This window comes from Rhinopithecus bieti, unplaced genomic scaffold (genome assembly GCF_001698545.2).
Source record: "Rhinopithecus bieti isolate Rb0 unplaced genomic scaffold, ASM169854v2 scaffold_40368, whole genome shotgun sequence".
NCBI lineage: Eukaryota > Metazoa > Chordata > Mammalia > Primates > Cercopithecidae > Rhinopithecus > Rhinopithecus bieti.
In genome coordinates, this window is record NW_016817546.1 from 835,597 (window position 1) to 846,673 (window position 11,077).

Below are 11,077 nucleotides of genomic sequence, written 5' to 3' on the forward strand. Positions count from 1 at the left end.
TTTTTTTTTTTTTTGAGAAGGAGTTTTGCTCTCGTTGCCCAGGTTGGAGTGCAATGGCACAATCTCGGCTCACTGCAACTTCCGCCTCGTGGGTTCAAGCGATTCACCTGCCTCAGCCTCCCAGGTAGCTGGGATTACAGGCATGCATTACCATGCCTGGCTAATTTTTTTGTATTTAGTAGAGACAGGGTTTCACCGTGTTGGTCAGGCTGGTGTCGAACTCCTGATGTCAGGGGATCCACCCACCTCAGCCTCCCAAAGTGCTGGATTACAGGCGTGAGCCACCATGCCCGGCCAAGTAAGTGACTTTCTAATGAATAAATCATTTTCTTTTTCTTTTTTTTTTTTTTTGAGACGGAGTCCCGCTCTGTCGCCCAGGCTGGAGTGCAGTGGCCGGATCTCAGCTCACTGCAAGCTCTGCCTCCCGGGTTCACGCCATTCTCCTGCCTCAGCCTCCCAAGTAGCTGGGACTACAGGCGCCCACCACCTCGCCCGGCTAATTTTTTTGTATTTTTTAGTAGAGACGGGGTTTCACCGTGTTAGCCAGGATGGTCTCGATCTCCTGACCTCGTGATCCGCCCGTCTCGGCCTCCCAAAGTGCTGGGATTACAGGCTTGAGCCACCGCGCCTGGCCGAATAAATCATTTTCAAAGTTTCAAACCCACTGAAACTAACAAGATTCAGTGCCAAATTAATATAATTGCCTATTTTTCTTCTAAAGTTAAAGTGATCCTTATCTTCAAAGAAGACTTTCGAAAAGATATACTAGTACATCTAAGCAGACTAATACTTTAGAAAGAATATTACCAGTAATAAAAAGGACAGAATTATAGTTTGATGCATTAATTTTAATAACTTTTTTTATAGCTCTTGAGCCAAGATGAATAAAGTTAAACAGAAATATGGTTCTCATTTTGATTGTACTGAATTTATTATATGGCATGCTTTCCTCCCTTCAGATGCAGAGTCAGGGCTTTTAGGTCCTTTTTGTTGAAAAGAGTATAGGTGATGCTAATATTATATAGCACTAGAATTAAAAATTATTTTCACTGAATATCCTTCAAAGCAATGTAATAAAAAATGCAATAATTTGAATATTGCAGTTGAGGCAGTAGTCACTTTAGTTATAAGTGGTGCTCTGACTTCTTAAAAATAACAGATTGTTAACCATGATCTAATTCTGTTTTATGAATTCATTGCTTGTAAGAACTATACTTGTTTCTTGACCTATAGTTGTTATAAAATTGATAATTTGATTTTTTTTACTTTATTTTTATATTTTTAAAAATGTTTAGTGGAGATGAGGTCTTGCTATGTTGCCCAGGCTGGTCTTAAACTTCTAGGCTCAAACAATCCTCCTGCGTTGGCCTCTCAAAGTGCTGGGATTACAGCTATAGCCACCACACTTGACTGATAATTTGGTTCTTTAATTGACTTTTTTCCTTTATAATAGCCCTTTTGTTGTGGTAGCATGCTGTAGATTTGGGGTTTTAAAATTTCAATTTAACTAAATTTTAATTTTTTGTAGAGACGAGTCTCACTATATTGCCCAGGCTGATCTCAAACTCCTGGGCTCAAGTGATTCTCCTGCTTTGGCCTCCCAAAGTGCTGGATTTATAGGTTATAGGTGTGGGCCACTGCACCTGGCCCAATTTGGGGTTTTGCATTTTAGAAATAGATGTTATAAACAGATTCTGACAATACAGTTTGTTTTTGCTGATGTGCTTGCCTAGAAAGTCTTATTTGCTCTTCTGTAGGTTGTCAGTTAAATCATCTGCTTTTAAAATGTTTGTATTCTTTGTCCCAATTCCATGTGCCACTTGGTGTACTGTTTAGTTTTTACACTGCCTTTCACCCTCCCCCGAGGCAGATTGGCCATGAAGCTTAAACCAAAGAGACCCTCACTTGAATGGCCCCTTGACATTTTGTATACAAATTTTGTAGTCTTTTATTAAAGAAGGCCCCCCAACTTGTATAAACAACAGATCTACAAAACCTTCCTTTTCTAAAGTAGAGGACTGCTAAGAGGAAATGAAAAACAAAAGTAAATGTGGATTTTTAGTTTTGTGGTTTAGGTAAAAGGGATATAAATAGAATATTGAATGGGTTTGTGGGTGATGTCAGATTTAATTTATCATGATAACCATCAGTGGTACACCAGATGTTTTGACTGTATTTAGCTTCATATTAAATTAAGCATAGCCAGTGGCCTACAAAGTCCATCTGTACTGCTGCCAAAGGTAGCACTGAAGACAGCCAGCTGCCTTTCATGTCTGTTACCACTGCTAGCTGCTGTTTCCCTCTTGCCATGATATTTAAGCTTTGGAATTGCTCATGCACAGGTGAGCCTTTGTATTGAAGTGGAATTTGTATTCTGAAAATTGACTGTACTGAATGACGAGGCTTGCTTTTCAGTAGATAGTCTATTCTTATTTTTGCTTACCTGTAAACCAGTGGAAATAAATCAAATACATAAGATTAGTTAGGGATTTATTGAGACTTGAATTCTAGAGAGAGGGGAATTATTGTATTATGCACAAGTGCCAGTTAAACACGTACCAATCTGAAGAAGATTTTTCTATACCTGCTACTAATCATGGAAAACAATTAACTTATTGATTTTTGTTATGTAAATACATATTAAGAGCTGAAAATCTCAGCAGTTAGTTTTATTTATAATCAGACAGATGTTAACAATCACCAAAACCTTTGTTTTAAATGAATGCACCTTCACTTTTACTTGACTTCTACTTCATCAGCATAATTGGAGAACCATAGATTCTTTCCCCATGAGTGAGGGCAAAACATACATCTGCAGTGTTCTTAGCGTGAGGATCATTAAGATGGCAGACCTTGTAGATCAAACAATTTCCTCCCATGCACCCTCATTCTTTCCTAGAAAAGCATTTAGACAGCTCTGAAATTAGACCTGGAAAGCATGTGCTAAGGCAAGAACAAATATCTTGAAAATTTTATCATAATGTTGCTTTTTAAAGTCCTAAATGTCCTCTAAAATGCAATTCTTTTGTATTAACCTTCTTTCATATGCTGGCTTTCACCAGACTGCAGAATTGCCTGATTTGACTTTCTAATGTAACTGTAATGAATCTTCTGGGAAGCTGAAACGATTGAACACACATACTCCGCAACTCCATTGTAAAATATTCACTCAGTACTGTCGATGTTGCTGATTAAAAAAGGAGAGGAAAAAAAAAAAAAGGAATTGGGAGTGGAAGAGAAAAATGAAGCACTCCCGAACACATATTAGGGCTTAAAACCAAACATATTTTCTCAGGGATTTCAACCTTTACGAGACATCATGATGTGCAATGATACCTTGATTAAATATATTCAGTAACTCCTTAATAAAAACATCAAGTTGGGTGAAGGTAGGGTCTACTTTGTAAAGCCACAATTAGGGATATATGATTATGTTCAGTTTTGACACATTTATTCTGAAAAAGCGTGGAAAAAAACTGGCCCATTTGCACAAACAGACAAATTGTCTTGTGCATTATGCATGAGGACCCAGTAGAGTTAAAGATTTGCCAGCTTTTGAATATGGGACCTACACACAGTGGAGCCCAAGTTTTTAATGCCGAGTCTTTCAAATGTGTGTCCCTTACCTACTTTGGGTCTTATTTCGCAGCTAGAGAATCAAGAGGTATGCTTTTTCATGGTACAAGTAATTTAGCCCAGGTATTTATAATTGTAGCCGTATGTGTTTGGCTTATTTATTTGAAAGAAATTGAACACCAGAATTTAATAATTAAGGATTTATTAGTTAAAACTGAGTGTTATAATGAGCCAGATGCTGCTGCATTGAAACAGCCATTTTCATTAGCATTTTTAAATAGAAGAGAATTGAATTTAAATTTGGAATGTCTTGATTTTGATGAGTTGACATTTTAAAATCTTTTAAAATCTATCAAATAGAAGGCAAACTTTTTTTAATTTCAATGAAAGACAACACACTGAAACTTGAATATCAAAATAGAGTAAGTGGAATAAAAAACCTACCTTTAAAAAATCTGGAATTTTCTTATTTTTGGAATACGATTAAAAATTAACATTTAACCTTGAAAATGGCTTTGTGAAAAGAAATGACTGCAAAAAATGTGTGAATTATTAAAAAAAATTAAAGTTTTACCTATGACTGAAAAAAAAAGGTATGGGGGATTCACCTTCAAAGGAAAAGAGTCATTGGGTGGAATGGAAATGGGGAAGTGTGTTTAGAATTGGCTTATTCCCGCCTTCCCTTGTTTTATCGGCAGGGGGGAAGCATTTTTTTAAATTTAATTAGCGCGGGTGGTTTTGATGAAAACAATACGAAGGGGGAAACTCCCAGGAGAGGAGATTATACTGGAGAGAGATCCTCTTTCTTATGGAATCAATTTACGCTAACCCTCTTGGCTGAAGCACAGCTTGCATTTTTTATGAAGGGATTGCGTTTCATAAAACAAGACCTTTAAAAAATTAAAATAATATGATCCTTCCCTCATTTAGGCCTAATTAAAAAAATAAAAACATGCTTATACATTTCTTTCTAATAGCTCAGGACAGATTCTTATTATTGTTTTAAAACAACACACAATTTAATAATGTCTAATCAAAAGTTTCTTTAAATAGGACTTTGATTAAAATATTTCTGGAAAATTTTTCTTCGTAATGTAATATCTACGAAAACTAAATTTAAAAATTATGAAATGGTTTAAAGTTTGGCACTTCAAATTATTTCCAACACAAACTATCTCTGGTAAGTTTCCTTTAATTTCTTTTGATCATAACAGTTTCTTACAAAGGCAACAGCTTCATTTCTTGAAACATCTACTGTATAGGAAAAAGAGACTCACAAGGTTTTAAGAAACCTTGCTTTTTACAAACTACAACCTTATGCTGAGTACAAGTTACGTTATCTCTCACTTTGTCAGTGTTTTTACTTTTAAAATATGTCCCTCAATGAGATAAAGATTAAGATGAACTTTTCTGAATTACTACTTTACTGTTGTTTATCATTTTCAGAGGCTCTTCTCTGAACCCGAATTTCTCTTGTAAGGATTATTGGAATAATGTAGTTTAATGCCTTCCATATCTCTCTTATAACTACTAGATGATACTGGGAGTATTTTTTTTCTTTTTTTAAATGAAAATGTTCCTAAGCTATGCTTTAGTACAAGAAAATGAAACTGCAAAGGAAGTGTTTCTTTTATGCCGAAGGATTAGAAATAAAAAGCAAAGTCAAAATTCATCATCATATGACCGCCTTCTGGGTGATAGTGAATTTTTTTTTTTTTCCCCATTTGAAGAGTAGCAGTATGTAGTGTATAAGAACACAGACACGCAAGGCAAGTCCTGTCCCTACCACTTCACTGGCAGGTTACTTAGCCTCTGTATCTTTTTGCTGTCTGTAAAATGGGGATAATAGTGGCCCTTGAATGGCTGTTGTGAAGATGAAATGGGTTATTCTAGATTAGTGTCTGCCATATACATTAAGAGCTGTGTTAAGGTTTAACTGTTATTATATTGAATTGATCTTTATTTTTTGCAATCTTAAAACAGTTATTTGGGGACAGTTCCCGTACTACAGTCAAGTGCTGAAAATTCTGTTATGACTTCTTAGAATCAAATATTTTTCCATATTTACTTTATTGTTGTTGTTTCTTTAGTGCCTTGCATATGTAACTAGATGATAATTTTTTTTTTTAAGTGAAAGGGATTCTGAACTAAAGATTTGGTATAAGAAAGAAGATAAAACTGCAAAGAAAGGGCTTCTCTGAGAAGTCTGTGTGGAGTTAACACTGGGTCTCTGTTTAGCTTCCTAGTTGCTGTAGGAATAAGCACAGTATTTTGGACTTTTCAGAATAATAAGCTATGCATGTTCTGCATGTTCTTTCACCTGTCAGTGCAGAGAGGATCATCGAGCAAAACTAACTGGTAGCATAAGTTTGACTTTGGTATAGTTTAGGAACTCTGGAAGAAATGGAATTTGCTCCCTTCCACCCTCCTCTTAAATTCTTCCATCAGAGAGGTTTTCCCATAGGTGCCAGGTACTAAAAACATGTTTTCTATGAGAATACTGCCTTTGTTACCATAGATTGCTATTTATTTGGAGATATTAGATTCATAGGGTATAGTAAGGAACAAATGAGAGACTTAGATGCAAAGTACTTGGCGTAATCCTTGGCATGTCCGAAGTGTTTTTTCCTGTAGCGGGGGTGGCAGAGGTACGGTTGGTGGATGTTTGTAAATGGGGGCTGCTTAAATGAGTATGTTTCAGAGTTACTGAGAGATTGTCATGATGGGCAACAGAACACTACCTATTTTGGAAAGTGCGCTCAGATGTTTCAAGCACTTTGGAGCAGCTTGTATTGTAGATAGTCAAGGTTTTCTTCATTCCGCCTCGTGGAGAAGATAATTTGAAGGGCCACAGGAAGTTATTGGCTTCTTTGAAGCATTTGCCAATAGTATAGATCTCATGAATCAGATCCTCCATGCAGATGATGCCATATTTACCAAGAGATAGAGCAACCAAAGCGTTATCTGTCAAAGCAATTTGCTTATTGATTTTGCCATAACCACGCTTGTAGATTAGTTCCTTTACTGACTTCAGATTTGGGTTCCCACATGTAATATACGATTCTACAATCCTCAGCGTATTAACTGAAGCCTTGTTGAGCTTCACAAATGTTCCATTGAAGATTTGACAAAGGCAAAGAAGCTGCAACACCTTTCGGACCTCTGGGCTCACACCACTGATACCTCTGATCCTGATGACAATGGCCAATTTGGGTTCTGCAGGTACATAGAAGTTGCCAGCTTTTCTTGCCATCCTTGCCATTCGAATTTCAGTTCTGTACATCTGCCCATGTTCCTTGTGATAGTGCTTTGCTTTTTCGTAGATAAGGTTCCTCCCTGCCTTTCAAAGCATGTTTTGGGCAAACTTCTTTCTTAGGCGCTTGACCTTCAGCTCTGAAATTCCTTTGCTTTTTCTTAAGGGTTTCTGGCACAGCAGGAACCACCTTCTTCTCTTCTACACCCTCCATGTTTCCAGCCAGAAAAGAGGCTCTGGTTTTAAAAGACTACTGGGTTTGTGACACTCACAGATGTTGAATGAGGCAGAATGGTTTCTACATGTAGCACTTTACCACCCAGGTCTTAGCCCTCATCTTCTGTTACCTTGACTATTGCAGCATTCATTTATTCAACACATTGACTACTGACTGTGTGCCAGGCGTGGTTCTGGAAGTAACAGCCTCCTAATTCCTCTTCAGTCTTCCACTTTCATCACTCTATAATCCGTTCTTTTTTTTTTTTTTTTTTTTTGAGACAGAATCTTGCTGTGTCACCCAGGCTGGAGTACAGTGGCATAATCTTGGCCCACTGTAACCTCGGCCTCTTGGGTTCAAGCTATTCTCCTGCTGGTGTTACAGGTGCCCACCACCACGCCTGGCTAATTTTTGTATTTTTAGTAGAGATGAGGTTTCGCTCTGTACAGGTGCCTGCCACCACGCCTGGTTAATTTTTGTAATTTTAGTAGAGATGAGGTTTCGCAGTGTTGGCCGGCTTGGTCTCGAACTCCTGGTCTCAAGTTACCCATCCGCCTCGGCCTCCCAAAGTGCCGAGATTACTGGTGTGAGCCACTGTGCCTGACCTGTAGTTCATTCTTTACACAGAGTTGGAGGAGTGGGATTGCTTTTTCAGAAACGTAGATCACCCCATTCTCTTACTTAAAACCCTTCAGATTCTCATTCTGCTGAGAATAAAATACAGATTTTTTCTTCCTATGGCTGTGTGCCAGCATAGCTGACACTTCGGAGTCTCTGATATAAGTGTGACCACTCTCCACTTGCTCCCTTAGCGTCAGTCACAGTGGCCTCCTGTCCTTTCTGTTGTTTTAGGAACTAACAAGCTAACTCTAACTCTCACTGAGGTGTATTGCATTCATCATAATTGTCTCGATGCGGTTCCATCAGGTTTTTTCTTTGTTTGCTTCATTTTATAATTTAGATCTCATTTCAATATTATTCCTTAGGGGAGCCCTCCTTGGCTTCCGGTCTAAAGTACCGCATTACTCTACAACACCTTACCCTTTTTTTTTTTCCAGAGTAAAATTGTGTTATTTTCCTTTTTACTTATGTATTATTTGATGCCTTTCTTGTGAAATTATCTACAATTAAATTCCCAGTGGCAGGAATAATTCTCAGAATATAATAAACTCCCAAGAAATATTTTAAAAATGAATGAATAAGCTCACAGTGATCTCCTTCATATATCTCTATTGGAGTCTACCATTACAGTGAAGTTGTTAGTATGAGGTGGTTAGGAGCGCTGGCACTGCTTACTAGATTGGGTGACCTTGGACATGTTACTTAACTCCTCCAGCTCTTCAATTTCTTATCCAAAAATTGTGATAATAATAATAATTATACCCACTTCATGGAGTGGTTTTGATTATTAAAGGAACAGATAATTAAGTACTTGTAAAGCAAGTAAAACAGTACCTGACTCACAGCTTACAGAGATCTTGGTAAATGTTAGCCATTATTATTACCATCATCGCTGTCCCCCATGCCTATGAAATGCCAGAATAGAGACCTACTTACTTAATTAGATCCCCTTTTTAAAATATGTCTCTTCTGATACCTCATTATGAAACAAGACCTATTTGGGCCTTTTAGGAATGGCAGTTTTGATTGGATAAGAAAAGAAAGGAGTAATATAGGAAGGTGGGACTAAGTCTGATGAGGTCCTTGAAATGCTTAAAGTCTACACCTTTGGGGTTGGGAAGAAAGACAAAAGGAGAAATTGAGCAATCACCAGGTTTTTCATACTTGCCAATGTTAATGAGAATGTTGAAGTTGGGATGCTACCAAAAATTGCTTGGTAAGTTGCTCGTCCTGGAATTAATGCATGCATACTGATGAAGAAAGCTCTTGACACTTTTGGCTCTGTTTCCATAATCTGTAGGGTTCCTAACCATATACTTGGGTTGGAGCACAAAGCTTGTGTTTGGAACTGAAGAGAGTATCTGATGATAGCATGGAGAATGGATGGAAGGGGAGGGCTGTACAAGATACAGCAACATAACCTGTGGGACTGTTGTGGTAACTGAGTTTAGAGATGTGGAAGCTCTGAACTAAGATAGTAATGGTGTGAGAGTGAATGAGAGGGGGTATCTGGCGTGGGGCTGAGAGAAGAGTCTAAGATAATTCCCAGGTTTCTGACTTAAGTGACTGTGGATGAGTTAGAATCCCACGTTTGAGTCTCAGCTCCACTGTTTACCAGCATAATAACTTTTGGCAAGTTACTTCATTTTTCTAAGCTTAGTTTCATTACCTGTAAAATGGTAGAGGTAAATAAGGGTGTTTCTCTCTCAGAATTGTCTTGAACTTTAGATGAAATTATGTGTCGTTGTATATAACTACTTAAGTAATGTAGAAAGTTATGGCTGGGAGTGGTGGCTCACGCTTGTAATCCCAGCAGTTGGGGAGGTTGAGGTGGGCGGATCACTTGAGGTCAGGAGTTTGAGACCAGCCCAGCCAACATGGTGAAACCCCATCTCTACTAAAATAAATACAAAAATTAACTGGGTGTAGTGGCATACACCTGTAATTCTAGCTACTCAGGAGGCTGAGGCAGGAGAATTGCTTGAACCTGGGAGGTGGAGTTCTCAGCAGTGAGCCGACATTGTGCCATTGCACTCCAGCCTGGGTGACAGAGCGAAGCTCTGTCTCAGATATACCTCCTCTCTTATTATCTTTAGTAACAACTAGGACAGGAAATAACATTAATGAGATAATCAGATTAGAGAGTAAGGGAAGATTAGGTTTTGGGGGTAAAATGTATATGGGATATTTAGAGAATTCCAGTTCACTGTTTGCATATGGGTTTAAGTTTAAGAAGATAGTTCTGTAACTAGATAAGGTAATAATTAGAGTGTCTTAAATATAGCAGATACTCAGTAAATCAAGTATGAATATCATGTGTTGATTTATCTGTCTTTCCAAAGTTGCAGTTGGTAGCAAAAAAAAATCAGGATGTTTAAAAAAAATCAGACAAAACCTTCTTTGAGCCTTCATCACTTCTGGCCTGGTTACCCTAGCAGGTTCTTTTTTTCTTTTCTTTCTTTTTTTTTTTTGGGAGAAAGTCTCGCTCTGTCGCCCAGGCTGGAGTGCAGTGGCGTCATCTCGGCTCACTGCAAGCTCCGCCTCCTGGGTTCACACCATTTTCCTGCCTCAGCCTACTGAGTAGCTGGGACTACAGGCGCCCGCCACCATGCCCGGCTAAGTTTTTGTATTTTTAGTAGAGACAGGGTTTCACCAAGTGTTAGCCAGGGTGGTCTCTATCTCCTGACCTCATGGTCCGCCTGCCTGTGCCTCCCAAAGTGCTGGGATTACAGGCGTGAGCCACTGCGCCTGCTACCTAGCAGGTTCTTAACGGGTCTTGTTCTCCCTGCCCACCTCCCACTTCCACACCCTCCCCCATACCAGTTGTTTTCACAACACAGCAAGCCTAAAGATCCTTTTAAAAGTTAAGTCAGGGCTGGGCGCAGTGGCTCATGCCTGTAATCCCAGCACTTTGGGAGGCTGAGGCAGGCGGAGGTGGATCATGAGGTCAGGAGATTGAGACCATCCTGGCTAACATCGTGAAACCCCGTCTCTACTACAAATACAAAAAATTAGCTGGGTGTGGTGGTGGGCGCCTGTAGTCCCACCTACTTGGGAGGCTGAGGCAGGAGAATGGCATGAACCCAGGAGGCGGAGCTTGCAGTGAGCCGAGATTGTGCCACTGCACTCCAGCCTGGGCGACAGAGCGAGACTCCATCTCAATAAAACAAAAAACAAAAAAGAAAGTTAAGTCAGATCCTGTCCCTCTTCTGCTTGGGACTTTGCAATGGCTTGACCTTTCACAATGCATCTTGGGGGTGTCTGTCTCTCTGTCTCTGTCTCTGTCTGTCTCTCTCCTGCTCCCTCTCTCTTTCGCTTCCCCTCATTTCCCTTCTCTCTCCCCTCCCTCCCCTGTCTGCCCTCCTTCTCTCCCCCACCCTCCCCACCACCCCTCCCTGTCTGCCCTCCTT

At 39.3% G+C, this 11,077-nt stretch overlaps 1 protein-coding gene and 1 pseudogene across 3 annotated transcripts in view; one reads left to right on the plus strand and one right to left on the minus strand.

The window, feature by feature from the left end:
• The window catches only part of RERE (arginine-glutamic acid dipeptide repeats), a 492,528-nt gene that overhangs the window by 66,496 nt on the left and 414,955 nt on the right, over positions 1–11,077 (plus strand). The window lies entirely within an intron of this gene.
• Positions 6,314–7,113, minus strand: LOC108517910 (60S ribosomal protein L7 pseudogene; annotated as a pseudogene).